We start from the raw sequence: 19170 nt of genomic DNA on the forward strand, positions 1-19170 counted from the left end.
GAGGTCCCGGGTTCAATTCCCGGACAAGCCCTAATGTCTGTAAGTCCTTTTTTTAATCATAACTTGTCTTTCTTGTACACACAGTTGTTGTTACATTCGTGACTTATCAAATACAGTGGTACCAACATTTATGACCACAGTTTGTTCTAGGACTGAGCTGGTAACCCTTAGTTCATCTATGTATGAAAATGTCAGTGAATCTAAATAAGTATAAAAGTGCAAAGAGTTAATCAAGTTTCATGTTGTGTCCCCTATTAAAATTTCACATTTCATAGTATTCGTTGGTAGGTCTCAGTCCAGGACTTCTTAGTATCGTCGTGTCCTGCTTGCTCAGATTGTGAGAGATGGTCTGGGTTCAAATCCTGGACAAGCTTTTATGTCTTTAAGTCCTGTTTTCAGTTACTACTTTTTATCTCGTACACACATAGTCATATGTCTTTCTACTTTTGACTGCGAACTTCATTGTGCACTAATTTTATCCTATTTTCTGAAGGCATACACTAAAGCAATCAATGAAAAATTTCCACTTAAATACTGCAAGTTGGTTCCACCAAGACTTGAACTTGGATCACAGTTTTCAAAGTCCAGAGTGCTAATAATTACACCATGGAACCTACACAATCCTGAAATAATTTGAACACAAGGACTTGTCCAAGACCAACAAACCTTGCAACAGGATTTTGATTGATTGATTGATTGATTAAAACTTTTATTAGTAGATTGCACAGTACAGTACATATTCCGTACAATTGACCACTAAATGGTAACACCCGAATAAGTTTTTCAACTTGTTTAAGTCGGGGTCCTCGTTAATCAATTCATGGATTGCTGAACAAATGTTTGATAGGGGACACAATCTTTTAACTAAAAATAAAATTCACTACCATCTTCATGCACAAATGAAATAAGGGTTTACAAGATCAGTCCTAGAACAAATAGAATTTGGAAATTAGGAACCAACTGTATTTGATTGTGCAGATTTTTATTGATCCCTTGATTATGTGCTCTCTGGAAAAGTGAAATAAAAGTTCAAAACCAAGTCTAGAGTCACAAATGAAACAACAAGTGTGTGTAGGAGGGACAGATCCATGATTAAATTGATTGATTGATTGATACTTTTATTAGTAGATTCCACAGTACAGTACATATTCCGTACAATTGACCACTAAATGGTAACACCCGAATAAGTTTTTCAACTTGTTTAAGTCGGGGTCCACGTTAATCAATTCACTTAAGAACTTAAGAACATATAGGGGACACAATCTGAAACTGGGTTAAAACTTTAAACTTACAGTTGCAGGTTCCATGGTGTAATGGTTAGCATTCTGGACTTTGAATCCAGTGATCCAAGTTCAAGTCTTGGTGGAACCAACTTACAGTGTTTAAGTAGCAACTAATGAATCCTGCTGGGTTATTATGGATCCCTCGAGCTTGTGAGTTCTCATAAAATGGTCAAAATTAGTTCTAACATCACAATTGTAACAACAACTGTGTGTATGAGGAGGAAAATTATAATTGAAAACAGGATTTATAAAAATAGGACTTCTCACACCCGAAGCGAGACTCATACCACTAGACTAAAAAGCCCTGAAAAACAAGGTGGCAAACTTCTTGAATTTCTTTTAACCTTTTAAAAGGGGACACAATCTAAAACTGATAAGTGATGTGACTAAAAACAGGATGTATAAACATATAAGGAGCACAATCGGAAACGGCACTACAGCATTGTAATTTTTAGCTAAATTTGGACGCACTCTCTTTTTTAAAAATATTCAAAGGGCGATCAGTATATATTCTAACGTTTCAAGAAGGTTCCACCAAGACTTGAACTTGGATCACTGGATTCAGAGTCCAGAATGCTAACCATTACACCATGGAACCTGTAAATGTACATGTAAAACAATGTGATCCTACAGTACACAGTACTTGATTGGATTTGATAGATTTTCATTGATCCCTTGAGTGTGTGATGTCAAAATAAAGGAGATACAAGTTCTAAATGAAGTTCACAGTCAAAAATCTAACCCGCGGGAGAGTCCTCAGCTTGAAGCGTCCCTCTGTCTCGGATTTTTAGTGTACTACCATTTTCATGAAAAAATATCAAACACATCTGTTATATCCAATCAAGTACTGTTTACTGCAGGATCATTTGGGGGATTATACAGGTTCCATGGTGTAATGGTTAGCACTCTGGACTTTGGATCCAGTGATTCAAGTTCAGGTGGAACGAACTTGTACAAGTGGAGTGGTTAGTGTTCAGTATGTCCTGCAGCATGAAAAAGGGAGCACGTTAAATGTCGATAAAAGTGCATTTTCAGATTGTGTCTTATTAAAAGATGTTTTTCAATCATAACTTTGTTCCTCATACACACAGTTGTTGTTACATTTGTGACTTTTGACTTGATTTTGATCATTTTTTCATTGACATCACTCACTTATGGGATCCATAAAAACTAGGGGTGTAACAGTACGTGTATTCGTATTAAACCGTTTCAGTACGGGAGTCCCAGTTGGGTTCGGGGGTGTACCTAGCGAGATTCCACATGAACATATGAAGTAGCCCCCTAAGCTAAAGTCTTAACAAGCTACTCCGCTCCGATGGTCTGGGTTCAAATCCTGGACAAGCTTTTATGTCTTTAAGTCCTGTTTTCAGTCATTACTTTTTACTTCGTACACACATAGTCATATTTCTTTCTACTTTTTACTGTGAAATTCATTGTAAACTATTTTTATCCTAATTTCTGAAGGCATACACCAGGGGTGCCCAAACTTTTTCCACAGAGGGCCGCACACGGAAAAATTTAAGCATGCGGGGGCCATTTTGATATTTTTCATTTTCAAACAATAACAAAATATATGGATTTTTTTTTTTAATCATTAGGTCTCCTGGGGAGCATAGAGGGTCTCAGTCACTAAAATGTTAAAAATGAGTCAAATTATGTATTTTATTTATTTATTTAATGCTTACAGTAAATCTTTTTATCAACTTGCGGATGATATAAAGTAAAACAAATAACGTTTATGCCTTTTCTGTCGGACAACTTTGTTTTTTATAGTAAAACTGAAATATGCAGTATTTAGACGGATAGATGGATTTCATATTGCGTCGTTACGGCACATCGTTACAGTTTTTTTATTTATTTATTAAAAGTGTGGCAGTGTTTGTGTTGAATTTCCTTGGGTAGAATTTAGAAGCCCAACGTGGGGTTCGAACCCACGACCCTGATAGTAAGAGTCTCATGCTCTACCGACTGAGCTAGCCGGGACTGCATTGATCACCTTGATAAGTAATCATGACTGTACAAAAATATTCATGTAGCATTTTGTATTGCGACGTTTCGTGTTGTCGGCATTTCATGTTGCAGCGTTTTGGGTTGAGCCATTTTAGTTAGTAGAAGAATGTGAACTCGAACATTGTTACGTTTTTTTTATTGATTTATGAAAAGTGTCGCACTGTCTCGTGTTGAATTTCCTTGGCAAAATTCAATCGCCCAATGTGGGGCTCGAAATTACAACCCTGAGATTAAGAGTCTCATGCTCTACCTTGATGAATGATTGTTACTGTTGCGATGTTTCGTGCCACGACATTTCGTGTTGTCGGCATTTCATCTTGCGTTGTTTCATGTTGTAGCATTTTAGGCTTTTTCCATTTAATATTTCATACATCAAACACTCAAGAGAGCAATAAAAACATCCAAAATAAATACAGCTTTGTACCTCGTACTCACTTAGTCATATTTATTTTTACTTTTGACCTAAAACTTGATTTTAAACTTCGACCTATGTTTTTCAGACATCACACACACAAGGGATCAATGACAATCTATCAAATCCAATCAAGTACTGTGTACTGTAGGATCACATTGTTTTACATGAACATTTACAGGTTCCATGGTGTAATGGTTAGCGCTCTGGACTCTGAATCCAGTGATCCAAGTTCAAGTCTTGGTGAAACCTTCTTGAAACATTGAAGGTAAAAGTGTTCAGTAACATTGTCATTTGATTAATGCTTCTGTGAAAAATGCAAATAAACAACATTTCTGTGAAGAATAGTTCCTTGTTCATTTTCAGATTGTGTCCCTTATATGTTTATGAGTCATGTTTTTATTCCTACCTTTTTCCCACGTACACACAGTTGTCTTTTTATGTGATTTTAAACTTGATTTTAAACTTTCTAAAATACATATTATCACTGTACAAAAAGAAAAATATTATTAAGTGAATTCAACAGAAGAATGCGAACTCGCACATCGTTACAGTTTTTTTAAGTGATTTATTAGAAGTGTCGCACCATCTCGTGAATTGAATTTCTTTGGCTAAATTCAAACACCCAAAGTGGGGATCGAACCCACGACCCTGAGATTAAGAGTCTCATGCTCTACCGACTGAGCTAGCCGGGCGTTCATGGAAAACCCTGATAAGTGATTGATACTGTACAAAAATGTTCATGGAACCGTGTTGCAACGTTTCGTGTTGACGGTGTTTTGTGTTATGATGTTTCATGATTTGGGTCGCGGTATTTCATGTTGCCCCGTTTGGTGTCACAACTGTTGCAGCATTTTGTGTTGCGATATTTTTACCCCAACATTTTGTGTTGTCGGCGTTTTGGGTTGAGCCATTTTAGTTTTCGGGCGCAGCATTTTGGGCTTTTGCCGTAAAAGTTTGATGGGTTTCATGTCACGTTGTTACGTGCTGTGGTGTTTCTTAGCTACATATGCGCTCTTTATTGATTATTACTGTACGAAAACAAAAATGTTGTTAATTAAGAAAGTTTAACAGAAGAATGCGAACTCGCACATGGTTACAGTTTTTTTCTTATTGAATAATTTGAAGTGCCGCACTGTCACATGTTGAATTTCCTTGGCGAAAGTCAATCGCCCAACGTGGGGCTCGAACCCACGACCATAAAATTTAAAGTCCAATGTTCTACCGACTGAGCTAGATCCAGAACCATGATAAGTGATTGATACTGTACAAAAATATTCATGTAGCATTTTGTGTTGCAACGTTTCGTGTTGACGGCGTTTTGTGTTATGATGTTTCATGATTTGGGTCGCGCTATTTCGTGTTGCGCCGTTTGGTGTCACAGCATTTCGTGTTGTGACGTTTTGTGCCGCGACATTTTGTGTTGTCGGCATTTCATGTTGCGTTGTTTCATGTTGCAGCATTTTGCACATCGTTACAGGTTTTTGTTTATTTATTAGAAGTGTGGCCGTGTTTGTGTTGAATTTCCTTGGAAAAAAATTTAACCGCCCAACGTGGGGCTCGAACCCACGACCCTGAGATTAAGAGTCTCATGCTCTACCGACTGAGCTAGCCGGGCCTGCGTGTTTTACCTTGAAAATTAACCGTGACTGTACAAAAATATTCATTTAGCATTTTGCGTTACATCGTTTCGTGTTGATGGCGTTTTGTGTTACGGTCATGTTGCGCCATTTGGTGTTGCAGCTGTTGTAGCATTCTGTATTGCGACGTTTCGTGTTGTCGGCATTTCATGTTGCAGCGTTTTGAGTTGAGCCAATTTAGTTAGTAGAAGAATGTGAACTCGCACATCGTTACAGTTTTTTTTATTGATTTATTAAAAGTGTCACACTGAATCGTGTTGAATTTCCTTGGCAAAAGTCAATCGCCCAACGTGGGGCTCGAACCCACGACCCTGAGATTAAGAGTCTCATGCTCTACCTTAATGAATGACTGTTACTGTTGCGATGTTTCTTGCCACGACATTTCGTGTTGTCGGCATTTCATCTTGCGTTGTTTCATGTTGCAGCGTTTTGGGTTGAGCCATTTTAGTTTTCGGGTGCAGCATTTTGGGCTTTTGCCATTTAACATTTCATACATCAAACACTCAAGAGAGCAATAAAAACATCCAAAATAAATACAGTTGAGTCTCAAATTACGAGCTCTATTTGTTCTAGGACTGAGGTGCTAAACCCTCAGTTTATTTCTATGCTGAGTAAGAAGGACCATCAAGACAGAATAGGAATAAAGAGGGGGATGTATCCCTTTCACATTCCAATGACTAAAACAATACAGACTTCTATAGACAAAGAGAAACTGGTATACAGAATATATATTGAAAAGTACCAGCTGATCCAAACATGACTATGAATAAAGAAAGGACTCTTAAACAAAAATGAATTCTCCAAAATATTTTATCAATAACAGTATTATTAATGATTACCATAGTACTTAATTTCCCGTAAATTGGTTCCACCAAGACTTGAACTTGCATCACTGGATTCAAAGTCCAGAGTGCTAACCATTACACCATGGAACCTGTATTTAACCAGAAAATATCATGCGGTAAAGAGGACTTGAATGGATATAATAGATTTGTTCATGAAAATGGTAGTAAATGAAAATGTTGGTCAAAAGTTTGCCACAACATTTCAGATTGTGTCCCCTAATTTCACATTTCATGAGATCAGTTGGGGAAGTATGTATGCAGGGATTGTTGGTCTAGTCGTATGATTCTTGCTTTGGGTGCGAGAGGTCCAGGGTTGAATTCCCGGATAAGCCCTCTTTAGTACTCCTTTTTGCAATCATAACTTTCTTCCTCATTCACACAGTTGTCATTGTATTTGTGATTTTAGGCTTGATTTGAAATTTTTTTTTTCAAACATCACACACTCAAGGGATCAATAAGTATAAAAGTGCAATAAGGTAATCAAGTTTCAGATTGTGTCCCCTATTAAAATCTGACGTTTCATGAGATTTTCTGAAAAGACTTGTTCCAGGTCTTGTTGGTCCACTCCTGTATTTTTGCTTAAGGTATGAAAGACCCTGGTATCAAATCCTGGACAAGGTCTAAAGTTTTTAAGTCCGGTTTTCAGTCAGTACTTTGTACCTCGTACTCAGTCGTATTTATTTGTACTTTTGACCCAAAACTTGATTTTAAACTTCGACCTATGTTTTTCAGACATCACACACTCAAGGGATCAATGACAATCTATCAAATCCAATCAAGTACTGTGTACTGTAGGATCACATTGTTTTACATGTACATTTACAGGTTCCATGGTGTAATGGTTAGCACTCTGGACTCTGAATCCAGTGATCCAAGTTCAAGTCTTGGTGGAACCTTCTTGTAACCTTGGAGTGAAAAGAATTCAGTATCACTGTCATTTGATTAATGCTTCTGTGAAAAATGCAAATAAACAACATTTCTGTGAAGAATAGTTCCTTGTCCATTTTCAGATTGTGTCCCTTATATGTTTATGAGTCATGTTTTTATTCCTACCTTTTTCCCTCTTACACACAGTTGTCTTTTTATGTGATTTTAAACTTGATTTTAAACTTTCTAAGCTACATATTATTACTGTACAAAAAGAAAAATTTTATTAATAAAGTGAATTCAACAGAAGAATGCGAACTCGCACATCGTTACAGTTTTTTTAGTTGATTTATTTGAAGCGTCGCACCGTCTCGTGAATTGAATTTCTTTGGCAAAATTCCAACGCCCAACGTGGGGCTCGAACCCACGACCCTGAGATTAAGAGTCTCATCCTCTACCGACTGAGGTAGCCTGGACAACCTTGATAAGGGAGTGATACCGTTCGAAAATGTTCATGTAGCATTTTGTGTTGCAACGTTTCTTGTTGACAGTGTTTTGTGTTATGATGTTTCATGATTTGGGTGGCGCTATTTCGTGTTGCGCCGTTTGGTGTCAAAGCATTTTGTGTTGTGACATTTCGTGCCACGACATTTTGTGTTGTCAGCATTTCATGTTGCGTTGTTTCATGTTGCAGCGTTTTGCACATCGTTACAGGTTTTTGTTTATTTATTAGAAGTGTGGCCGTGTTTGTGTTGAATTTCTTTGGAAAAAAATGTAACCGCCCAACGTGGGGCTCGAACCCACGACCCTGAGATTAAGAGTCTCATGCTCTACCGACTGAGCTAGCCGGGCATGCATCGTTTACCTTGAAAATTACTTGTGACTGTACAAAAATATTCATGTAGCATTTTGTGTTACATCGTTTCGTGTTGATGGCGTTTTGTGTTACGGTCATGTTGCAGCTGTTGTAGCATTTTGTATTGCGACGTTTCATGTTGCAGCGTTTTGGGTTGAGCCATTTTAGTTGGTAGAAGAATGCAAACTCGCAAATCGTTACAGTTTTTGTTTATTGATTTATTTAAAGTGTCACATGTCTCGTGTTGAATTTCTTTGGCAATATTCAATCGCCCAATGTGGGGCTCGAACCCACGACCCTGAGATTAAGAGTCTCCCGCTTTACCTTAATGAATGACTGTTAGTGTTGCGATGTTTCGTGCCACGACATTTCGTGTTGTCGGCATTTCATCTTGCGTTGTTTCATGTTGCAGCGTTTTGGGTTGAGCCATTTTAGTTTTCGGGTGCAGCATTTTGGGCTTTTGCCATTTAATATTTCATACATCAAACACTCAAGAGATCAATAAAAACATCCGAAATAAATACAGTTGTGTCTCAAATTACGAGCTCTATTTGTTCTAGGACTGAGGTGGTAAACCCTCAGTTTATTTCTATGCTGAGTAAGAAGGACCATCAAGACAGAATAGGAATAAAGAGGGGGATGTATCCCTTTCACATTCCAATGACTAAAACAATACAGACTTCTGTAGACAAAGAGAAACTGGTATACAGAATATATATTGAAAAGTACTAGCTGATCCAAACATGACTATGAATAAAGAAAGGACTCTTAAACATATATGAATTCTCCAAAATATTTTGTCAATAACAGTATTATTAATGATTACCATAGTACTTAATTTCCCGTAAATTGGTTCCACCAAGACTTGAACTTGGATCACTGGATTCAAAGTCCAGAGTGCTAACCATTACACCATGGAACCTGTATTTATATACAAAAATATCATGCGGTAAAGAGGACTTGAATGGATATAATAGATTTGTTCATGAAAATGGTAGTAAATTAAAATGTTGGTCAAAAGTTAGCCACAACATTTCAGATTGTGTCCCCTAATTTCACATTTCATGAGATCAGTTGGGGAAATATGTATGCAGGGCTTGTTGGTCTAGTCGTATGATTCTCGCTTCGGGTGCGAGAGGTCCCGGGTTCAATCCCGGACAAGCCCTCTTTAGTACTCCTTTTTGCAATCATAACTTTCTTCCTCATTCACACAGTTGTCATTGTATTTGTGACTTTAGACTTGATTTGAACATTTTTTTTCAGACATCACACACTCAAGGGATCAATAAGTATAAAAGTGCAATAAGGTAATCACGTTTCAGATTGTGTCCCCTATTAAAATCTGACGTTTGATGAGATTTTCCGGAAAGTCTTGTTCCAGGTCTTGTTGGTCTACTCCTGTATTTTTGCTTAAGGTACGATAGACCCTGGTATCAAATCTTGGACAATCTCTAAAGTGTTCAAGTCCTGTTTTCAGTCAGTACTTTGTACCACTTTTGGGTTGAGCCATTTTAGTTTTCGGGTGCAGCATTTTGTGCTGTTGGTGTTTAAGTTTGATGCGTTTCATGTCACGTTGTTATGTGCTGCGGTGTTTCTTCGCCACATATGCGCTCTTTATTGATTATTTCTCTACAAAAAGAAAAATATTATTAATTAAATGAGTTTAGCAGAAGAATGCGAACTTGCACATCGCTACAGTTTTTTTTTATTGATTTATGAGAAGTGGAACACCGTCTCATGTTGAATTTCCTTGGCAAAATTGAATCGCCCAACGCGGGACTCGAACCCACGACCCTAAGATTAAAAGTATCATGCTCTACCGACTGAGGTAGCCGGGCCTGCATTTGGCCTCTCGAGGAGTGATTGTTACCGTACAAAAATATTAAAGTAGCATTTTCTGTTTGAACGTTTCGTGTTGATGGCGTTTTGTGTTACGATGTTTCATGATTTGAGCCGCGCTATTTCATGTTGTCCGCATTTCATGTTGCAGCGTTTTGCACATCGTTACAGTTTTTTTTATTTATTTTTTTATTAGAAGTGTAGCACTGTCCCGTGTTGGATTTCCATGGCGAAAAATTCAACCACCCAACATGGTGATCGAACCCACGACCCTGAGAATAAGAGTCTCATGCTCTACCGACTGAGCTAGCCAGGCTCACATATTCTAATCTGATAATTAAAAGTTACTGTACAAAAATATTCATGTAGCATTTTGTGTTACATCGTTTCGTGTTGATGGTGTTTTGTGTAACAGTCATGTTGCGCCATTTGGTGTTGCAGCTGTTGTATCATTTTGTATTGCGACGTTTCGTGTTGTCAGCATTTTGGGTTGAGCCATTTTACTTAGTAGAAGAATGCAAACTCGCACATCGTTACCGTTTTTTTTATTGATTTATTTGAAGTTACGTTGTTTCATGTTGCAGCGTTTTGGTTTGAGCCATTTTAGTTTTCGGGTGCAGCATTTTGAGCTTTTGCCATTTAATATTCCATACATCACACACTCAAGACATCAATGAAAACATCCGAAATAAATACAGTTGTGTCTCAACTTACAAGCTCTATTAGTTCTAGGACTGAGGTCGTAAACCCTAAGTTTATTTATGCATGAAAATGGTAGTCAATTAAAATATGTGTTAAAATCACAGTTTCAGATATTGTCATCTATTAAAATATTTTATTTTTTTCAAAGATTTATGCCACGTTATTTTACAGGGCTTGTTGGTCTAGTCGTATGATTCTCACTTCGGTCAAATATTTCTCTGGTACAAACATGTGTCATTACATTTGTGACTTCAGACTTGATTTTGAACAATTTTTCAGACATCACACATTTAAGGAATCCATTAAAATCTATCAAACTAAATATAGTTGTATTATTGAAAAAAATTTGCCACTTAAATCTAGCATTTTGGTTCCACCAAGACTTGAACTTGGATCACTGGATTCAAAGTCCAGAGTGCTAACCATTACACCATGGAACCTGTATATACAAGTGTAATAAAGTGATCCAACAGTACACAGTATTGATGAAATTTACCAGATTTTCATTGACACTTTGAGTGTAAGTTGTCGGGAAAAGTTTAAATAAAATCTAAAGTAAAAAGAGACAAGACTTGTGACTGTGTGTACGAGGGGAAAAGTCATGACTGAAAACAGGAATTATCATTTTAACACAAGGATTTGTCCAAGACCAACAAACCGTGCAACATGACTATCCAACATATCTCATAAAATGTGAGATTTTAAACTAGAAAATGAATTCACTACCATCTTTAAGCACGAACGAAATAAGGGTTTACAAGATCAGTCCTAGAACAATTAGAAACAACTATTTGATTTTGTAGATTTTCATTGAATCTGGTGATCCAAGTTCAAGTCTTGGTGGAACCTCCTTGTAACATTAGAGTGGTTAGCGACCAGTCTGACTTACCTTTGAATGTTTTTTGCATTAAAAGAAGGAGTGAATCATAATTTGGATTTATAAATACAATGGAGTAGTTCATTTTCAAATTGTGCTCCTCATATGTTTATAAGTCATATTTTCAATTATAACTTTGTTACTCGTACACACAGTTGTTACATTTGTGACTGACTTGATTTCCAACAGTTTTTCAAACAACAACCACTCAAGGGATCAAACACAGTGGTACCTAAATGTATGACCACAGTTTGTTCTAGGACTGAGCTGGTAACCCTTAGTTCATCTATGTATTAAAATGTCAGTGAAACTAAATATGTGTTAAAAGTGCAAAAAGGTAACCCAGTTTCAGATTGTGTCTCTATTAAAATCTCACATTTTATGAGATTTGTTGGGAAATCTTGATCCAGGACTTGTTGGTGTTGTCTTTTCAGGTTCCCTAAGGGCAGGGTCGGGAACCTTTTTGGCTGAGAGAGCCATGAAAGCCAAATATTTTAAAATGTATTTCAGTGAGAGCCATATCATATTTTTTTAACATTGAATACAACTAAATGTGTGCAAATTTTTAAGTAAGACCAATATTTTTACAGTATATTAAGTCTCTAATTGTTTTTAATAACATTGTTATTTTTTGGACAGTTGCGGAAGACAACGGATGGATGGATCAAAATGCATGAGGATGTTTTATATTTTGAACGTTATTAACATCGTGATTACCAGGGAATTATTCATTACTTATCGTGTTAAGCAATCTCAGCCAAGATTTATATGAGAGCCGGATGCAGTCATCAAAAGAGCCACATCTGGCTCTAGAGCCATAGATTCCCAACTCCTGATGTAATATGTACATACAGCTAGCCTAAATAGCCTGTTAGCATCAATTATCTTGCAGTCATGCAATGACCAAACATGCTTGATAAGCACTCCACACAATTCAATGACACCAACAAAGCTCACCTTTGAGCATTCACACACAGTTTAAAGGTTTGGTGGACAAAATGAGACAAAGAATGAGTGGCATTAAATATGTGTTTCTCTGGTATCATTGAATAAAGTTATATATGTTAGGAAACTACGGTGATTTCAAGGACCGCAAAAATTATTAGCAAACAGTGCTCGCCAAATACTCTCATCAGAGAATCATGTTTGATATAAACACTGGGATTTCTAATAATTAGGGAGGTTTGTGTCATGTTTCCTCCTACAGAAACCCTAATAAAAGAAAAATATTTTTTTCCCCCATCTTTTTTATTTTCATACATTTTTGAAGTGAAGTGAATTATATTTATATAACGCTTTTCTCTAGTGACTCAAAGCGCTTTACATAGTGAAACCCAATATCTAAGTTACATTTAAACCAGTGTGGGTGGCACTGGGAGCAGGTGGGTAAAGTGTCTTGCCCAAGGACACAACAGCAGTGACTAGGATGGCGGAAGCGGGAATCGAACCTGCAACCCTCAAGTTGCCGGCACGGCCACTCTACCAACCGTGCTATACCGCCTCACTGAAAAAGCTCCAGGGAGCCACCCAGGTGGTGCTGAAGAGCCACATGCGGCTCTGGGGCCGCAGGTTGCAGACCCCTGCCTTAGGGTGGGAGAGTCCCTGAGTTTAAATTCCAGAGAAGCTCTTAAATCTTTAAGTCCTGTTTTCAGTCATTACTTTTTACCTTGTACACACATAATCACATTTATTTTCCTGTTTTGACTTTTAACATGATTATAAACCATCCATCCATCATCCATCCATCATCTTCCGCTTATCCGAGGTCGGGTCGCGGGGGCAACAGCCTAAGCAGGGAAACCCAGACTTCCCTCTCCCCAGCCACTTCGTCTAGCTCTTCCCGGGGGATCCCGAGGCGTTCCCTGGCCAGCCGGGAGACATAGTCTTCCCAACGTGTCCTGGGTCTTCCCCGTGGCCTCATACCGGTTGGACGTGCCCTAAACACCACCCTAGGGAGGCGTTCGGGTTGCATCCTGACCAGATGCCCGAACCACCTCATCTGGCTCCTCTCGATGTGAAGGAGCAGCGGCTTTACTTTGAGTTCCTCCCGGATGGCAGAGCTTCTCACCCTATCTCTAAGGGAGAGCCCCGCCACACGGCGGAGGAAACTCATTTCGGCCGCTTGTACCCGTGATCTTATCCTTTCGGTCATGACCCAAAGCTCATGACCATAGGTGAGGTTGGGAACGTAGATCGACCGGTAAATTGAGAGCTTTACCTTCCGGCTCAGCTCTTTCTTCACCACAACGGACCGGTACAACGTCCGCATTACTGAAGACGCCGCACCGATCCGCCTGTCGATCTCACGATCCACTCTTCCCTCACTCGTGAACAAGACTCCTAGGTACTTGAACTCCTCCACTTGGGGCAGGGTCTCCTCCCCAACCCGGAGATGGCACTCCACCCTTTTCCGGGCGAGAACCATGGACTCGGACTTGGAGGTGCTGATTCTCATTCCGGTCGCTTCACACTCGGCTGCGAAACGATCCAGCGAGAGCTGAAGATCCCGGTCAGATGAAGCCATCAGGACCACATCATCTGCAAAAAGCAGAGACCTAATCCTGCGGTTACCAAACCGGAACCCCTCAACGCCTTGACTGCGCCTAGAAATTCTGTCCATAAAAGTTATGAACAGAATCGGTGACAAAGGACAGCCTTGGCGGAGTCCAACCCTCACTGGAAATGTGTTCGACTTACTGCCGGCAATGCGGACCAAGCTCTGGCACTGATCGTACAGGGAACGGACCGCCACAATAAGACAGTCCGATACCCCCATACTCTCTGAGCACTCCCCACAGGACTTCCCGAGGGACACGGTCGAATGCCTTCTCCAAGTCCACAAAGCACATGTAGACTGGTTGGGCAAACTCCCATGCACCCTCAAGAACCCTGCCGAGAGTATAGAGCTGGTCCACAGTTCCACGACCAGGACGAAAACCACACTGTTCCTCCTGAATCCGAGGTTCGACTATTCGACGTAGCCTCCTCTCCAGTACACCTGAATAAACCTTACCGGGAAGGCTGAGGAGTGTGATCCCACGATAGTTGGAACACACCCTCCGGTCCCCCTTCTTAAAGAGAGGAACCACCACCCCGGTCTGCCAATCCAGAGGTACCGCCCCCGATGTCCACGCGATGCTGCAAAGTCTTGTCAACCAAGACAGCCCCACAGCATCCAGAGCCTTAAGGAACTCCGGGCGGATCTCGTCCACCCCTGGGGCCTTGCCACCGAGGAGCTTTTTAACTACCTCAGCGACCTCAGCCCCAGAAATAGGAGAGACCACCACAGATTCCCCAGGCACTGCTTCCTCATAGGAAGACGTGTTGGTGGGATTGAGGAGGTCTTCGAAGTATTCCTTCCACCTATCCACAACATCCGCAGTCGAGGTCAGCAGAACACCATCCGCACCATACACGGTGTTGATAGTGCACTGCTTCCCCTTCCTGAGGCGGCGGACGGTGGTCCAGAATCGCTTCGAAGCCGTCCGGAAGTCGTTTTCCATGGCTTCCCCGAACTCTTCCCATGTCCGAGTTTTTGCCTCCGCGACCGCTGAAGCTGCACACCGCTTGGCCTGTCGGTACCTGTCCACTGCCTCCGGAGTCCTATGAGCCAAAGGGACCCGATAGGACTCCTTCTTCAGCTTGACGGCATCCCTCACCGTTGGTGTCCACCAAGGGGTTTTAGGATTGCCGCCCCGACAGGCACCAACTACCTTGCGGCCACAGCTCCGATCTGCCGCCTCGACAATAGAGGTGCGGAACATGGTCCACTCGGACTCAATGTCCAGCACCTCCCTCGTGACATGTTCAAAGTTCTTCCGGAGGTGGGAATTGAAACTTTGTCTGACAGGAGACTCTGCCAGACGTTCCCAGCAGACCCTCACAATGCGTTTGGGCCTCCCAGGTCTGTCCGGCATCCTCCCCCACCATCGCAGCCAACTCACCACCAGGTGGTGATCGGTAGAAAGCTCCGCCCCTCTCTTCACCCGAGTGTCCATAACATGAGGCCGCAAATCCGATGACACAACTACAAAGTCGATCATGGAACTGCGGCCTAGGGTGTCCTGGTGCAAAGTGCACATATGGACACCCTTATGTTTGAACATGGTGTTTGTTATGGACAAACTGTAACGAGCACAAAAGTCCAATAACAAAACACCACTCGGGTTCAGATCCGGGCGGCCATTCTTCCCAATCACGCCTCTCCAGGTGTCACTGTCGTTGCCAACGTGAGCGTTGAAGTCTCCCAGTAGGACAAGGGAATCACCCGGGGGAGCACTTTCCAGTACTCCCTCGAGTGTTCCCAAAAAGGGTGGGTACTCTGAACTGCTGTTTGGTGCATAAGCACAAACAACAGTCAGGACCCGTCCCCCCACCCGAAGGCGGAGGGAGGCTACCCTTTCGTCCACTGGGTTGAACTCCAACGTACAGGCTTTGAGCCGGGGGGAAACAAGAATTGCCACCCCAGCCCGTCGCCTCTCACTGCCGGCAACGCCAGAGTGGAAGAGGGTCCAATCCCTCTCGAGAGAAGTGGTTCCAGAGCCCTTGCTGTGCGTCGAAGTGAGTCCGACTATATCCAGCCGGAATTTCTCGACTTCGCGCATTAGCTCAGGCTCCTTCCCCCCCAGTGACGTGACGTTCTACGTCCCAAGAGCTAGCTTCTGTAGCCGAGGATCGGACCGCCAAGTGCCCTGCCTTCGGCTGTCGCCCAGCTCACAATGCACCCGACCTCTATGGCCCCTGCTATGGGTGGTGAGCCCATTGGAGGGGGGACCCACGTTGCCTCTTCGGGCTGTGCCCGGCCGGGCCCCATCGTGCCCCACCTCCGGGCCTGGCTCCAGAGGGGCCCCGGTGACCCGCGTCCGGGCGAGGGAAATCTGGGTCCATGATGTTTCTTCTTCATAAAGGTCTTCGAGCTGCTCTTTGTCTGATCCCTCACCTAGAACCTGTTTGCCTTGGGAGACCCTACCAGGGGGCTTTATGCCCCCGGACAACATAGCTCCTAGGATCATTGGGACACGCAAACTCCTCTACCACGATAAGGTTGCAGCTCAGAGATTATAAACTTTTACCTTTTTTCAGACATCACAGGATGACATAGTTTTACATGTACATTTACAGGTTCCATGGTGTAATGGTTAGCCCTCTGGACTCTGAATCCAGTGATCCAAGTTCAAGTCTTGGTGGAACCTTCTTGAAACCTTAGAGTGATTAGTGTTCTGAATCACTGTCATTTAATTAATGCTTCTGTAAAAAATGCAATTAAACAACGTTTCTGTGAACAATAGTTTCTTGTCCATTTTCAGATTGAGTCCCTTATATGTTTATGAGTCATGTTTTTATTCTTAGCATTTTCCCTCGTACACACAGTTGTCTTTTTATGTGATTTTAAACTTGATTTAAAACTTTCTTGGTTACATATGCTCTCTTTATTGATTATTACTGTACAAACAGAAAAATATTATTAATTAAGTGAGTTTAGCAGAAGAAAGCAAACTCGCACATCGTTACAGTTTTTTTAATTGATTTATTTGAAGTGTCGCACCGTCTCGCCAAACGTGGGGGTCGAACACACGACCCTGAGATTAAGAGTCTCATGCTCTACCGAATGAGCCAGCCGGGCCTGCCTGGAGAACCGTGATAAGTGATGGTTACTGTCCATGTAGCATTTTGTGTTACAACGTTTCGTGTTGATGGCGTTTTGTGTTATGATGTTTCATGATTTGGGTGGCGCTATTTCATGTTGCGCCATTTGGTGTCGCAGCTGTTTCAGCTTTTCGTGTTGCGACGTTTCGTGCCACGACATTTCGTGTTTTCGGCATTTCATGTTGCGTTGTTTCATGTTGCAGCGTTTTGCGTTGAGCCATTTTAGTTCTCGGGTGAAGCATTTTGTGCTGTTGAAGTTTAAGTTTGACACGTTTCATGTCACGTTGTTATGTGCTGCGGCGTTTCTTAGTTACATATGCGCTCTTTATTGATTATTACTGTACGAAAAGAAACATTTTATTAATTAAGTGAGTTTAACTGAAGAATATCAACTCGTACATCGCTACAGTTTTTTTTTTATTGATTTATGACAAGTGGAGCGCCGTCTCATGTTGCATTTCCTTGGCAAAATTTCATCACCCAACGTAGGGCTTGAGCCCACAACTCTGCTATTAAGTGACTTATGCTCTACCGACTGAGCTAGCTGGACGCGCATAAACACCCTTGAGAGTGATTGTTAACATACAAAAATATTCATGTAGCATTTTGTGTTGGAACATTTCGTGTTGATGGCGTTTTGTGTTACAATGTTTCATGATTTGGGCCGCGCTATTTCATGTTGTCCGCATTTCATGTTGCAGCGTTTTGCACATCCTTACAGTTTTTTTTATTTTTTTTTTCTTAGAAGTGTAGCACTGTCCCGTGTTGAATTTCCATGGCAAAAACTTCAACCGCCCAACGTGGGGCTCGAACCCACGACCCTGAGATTAAGAGTCTCATGCTCTACCAACTGAGCTAGCCTGGAGAACCTTGATAAGGGAGTGATACCGTTCAAAAATGTTCATGTAGCATTTTGTGTTGCAACGTTTCTTGTTGACAGTGTTTTGTGTTATGATGTTTCATGATTTGGGTCGCGCTATTTCGTGTTGTGTCGTTTGGTGTCACAGCATTTCATGTTGTGACGTTTCGTGCCGCGACATTTCGTGTTGTCGGCATTTCATGTTGCGTTGTTTCATGTTGCAGCATTTTGCATATCGTAACAGGTTTTTGTTTATTTATTAGAAGTGTGGCCGTGTTTGTGTTGAATTTCCTTGGAAAAAAATGTAACCGCCCAACGTGGGGCTCGAACCCACGACCCTGAGATTAAGAGTCTCATGCTCTACCGACTGAGCCTGCATTGTTTACCTTGAAAAATACTCGTGACTGTACAAAAATATTCATGTAGCATTTTGTGTTACATCGTTTCGTGTTGATGGCGTTTTGTGTTACGATCATGTTGCGCCATTTGGTGTTGCAGCTGTTGTAGCATTTTGCAGAGGTGGGACCAAGTCATTGTTTTGCAAGTCACAAGTAAGTCTCAACTCTTTGCCCTCAAGTCTCGAGTCAAGTCCCGATTCAAGACAGGCAAGTCCCGAGTCAAGTCCAAAGTCAATACTGGAAAGTCTCAAGTCAAGTCCCAAGTCCTGCATTTTGAGTTTCGAGTCATTTCAAGTCTTTTTAACCACAGACTAATATATTTACACAGATTGTGTATGCTTTTAAAACGCTGTATGTATTCATTATAAAAAAAATTGTGCTGACATTGCACTTCGTAATAGCCCTACTAACCAGTTATTTTAAACATTTAACTCATTCCTTTACAGTATAAACACATTTGGAAAAAACAAGTGCAACTGTACTTATTTGCACAAAAGTGTTAACATTGTATTTCCATGGAATATTGCATTGTAACTAGTTCCATAGCAGTTTCTATCCTGTTCTTACCTTATCTCATTGATCTCATCTCACACTGTATGTGTTTATGTGTGCGTACACATAAAAAACATAACAAATACATGAACATAACAATGAACAGTGCTGTACTTTTTAGATGTCAGGGCTCTATAGAATATGTACACATATTCTTAATATAGCTTACATTTTAACTGACCTTTATTTGACTATGTTTGTCTTTTTGTAGGTGGCTAAAATACACGGTGCTGCTGACCGCCGTCTAACGTTACGTTACTGTGTGTGATACATTCACTAACTTAATGTTATGTGTAGGTACCTCATGAAACCCTGCTTACAAAAATTAACTTGACAAAAAGTATGAATAAGGTAGCAAACTGCAGTGGACGCAACAGATTGCCT

The 19170-nt window shown here is 40.9% G+C and overlaps 1 long non-coding RNA gene and 13 other non-coding genes across 14 annotated transcripts in view; 4 read left to right on the forward strand and 10 right to left on the reverse strand.

The window, feature by feature from the left end:
* Nucleotides 1-19170, reverse strand: part of LOC133561396 (uncharacterized) — a 165460-nt gene that overhangs the window by 46414 nt on the left and 99876 nt on the right. The window lies entirely within an intron of this gene.
* On the forward strand, nucleotides 1300-1371 carry trnaq-uug (transfer RNA glutamine (anticodon UUG)). Its single transcript has one exon. It is a non-coding gene; the product is annotated as a tRNA-Gln (tRNA).
* On the reverse strand, nucleotides 1810-1881 carry trnaq-cug (transfer RNA glutamine (anticodon CUG)). Its single transcript has one exon. It is a non-coding gene; the product is annotated as a tRNA-Gln (tRNA).
* trnaq-cug (transfer RNA glutamine (anticodon CUG)) lies at nucleotides 3886-3957 on the forward strand. The gene has a single exon. It is a non-coding gene; the product is annotated as a tRNA-Gln (tRNA).
* Nucleotides 4328-4400, reverse strand: trnak-cuu (transfer RNA lysine (anticodon CUU)). The gene has a single exon. It is a non-coding gene; the product is annotated as a tRNA-Lys (tRNA).
* On the reverse strand, nucleotides 5251-5323 carry trnak-cuu (transfer RNA lysine (anticodon CUU)). The gene has a single exon. It is a non-coding gene; the product is annotated as a tRNA-Lys (tRNA).
* Nucleotides 6209-6280, reverse strand: trnaq-uug (transfer RNA glutamine (anticodon UUG)). Its single transcript has one exon. It is a non-coding gene; the product is annotated as a tRNA-Gln (tRNA).
* On the forward strand, nucleotides 7015-7086 carry trnaq-cug (transfer RNA glutamine (anticodon CUG)). Its single transcript has one exon. It is a non-coding gene; the product is annotated as a tRNA-Gln (tRNA).
* Nucleotides 7461-7534, reverse strand: trnak-cuu (transfer RNA lysine (anticodon CUU)). The gene has a single exon. It is a non-coding gene; the product is annotated as a tRNA-Lys (tRNA).
* Nucleotides 7837-7909, reverse strand: trnak-cuu (transfer RNA lysine (anticodon CUU)). Its single transcript has one exon. It is a non-coding gene; the product is annotated as a tRNA-Lys (tRNA).
* On the reverse strand, nucleotides 8764-8835 carry trnaq-uug (transfer RNA glutamine (anticodon UUG)). Its single transcript has one exon. It is a non-coding gene; the product is annotated as a tRNA-Gln (tRNA).
* On the reverse strand, nucleotides 9679-9751 carry trnak-uuu (transfer RNA lysine (anticodon UUU)). Its single transcript has one exon. It is a non-coding gene; the product is annotated as a tRNA-Lys (tRNA).
* Nucleotides 10823-10894, reverse strand: trnaq-uug (transfer RNA glutamine (anticodon UUG)). The gene has a single exon. It is a non-coding gene; the product is annotated as a tRNA-Gln (tRNA).
* trnaq-cug (transfer RNA glutamine (anticodon CUG)) lies at nucleotides 16452-16523 on the forward strand. The gene has a single exon. It is a non-coding gene; the product is annotated as a tRNA-Gln (tRNA).

This window comes from Nerophis ophidion, linkage group LG11, assembly GCF_033978795.1.
Source record: "Nerophis ophidion isolate RoL-2023_Sa linkage group LG11, RoL_Noph_v1.0, whole genome shotgun sequence".
NCBI lineage: Eukaryota > Metazoa > Chordata > Actinopteri > Syngnathiformes > Syngnathidae > Nerophis > Nerophis ophidion.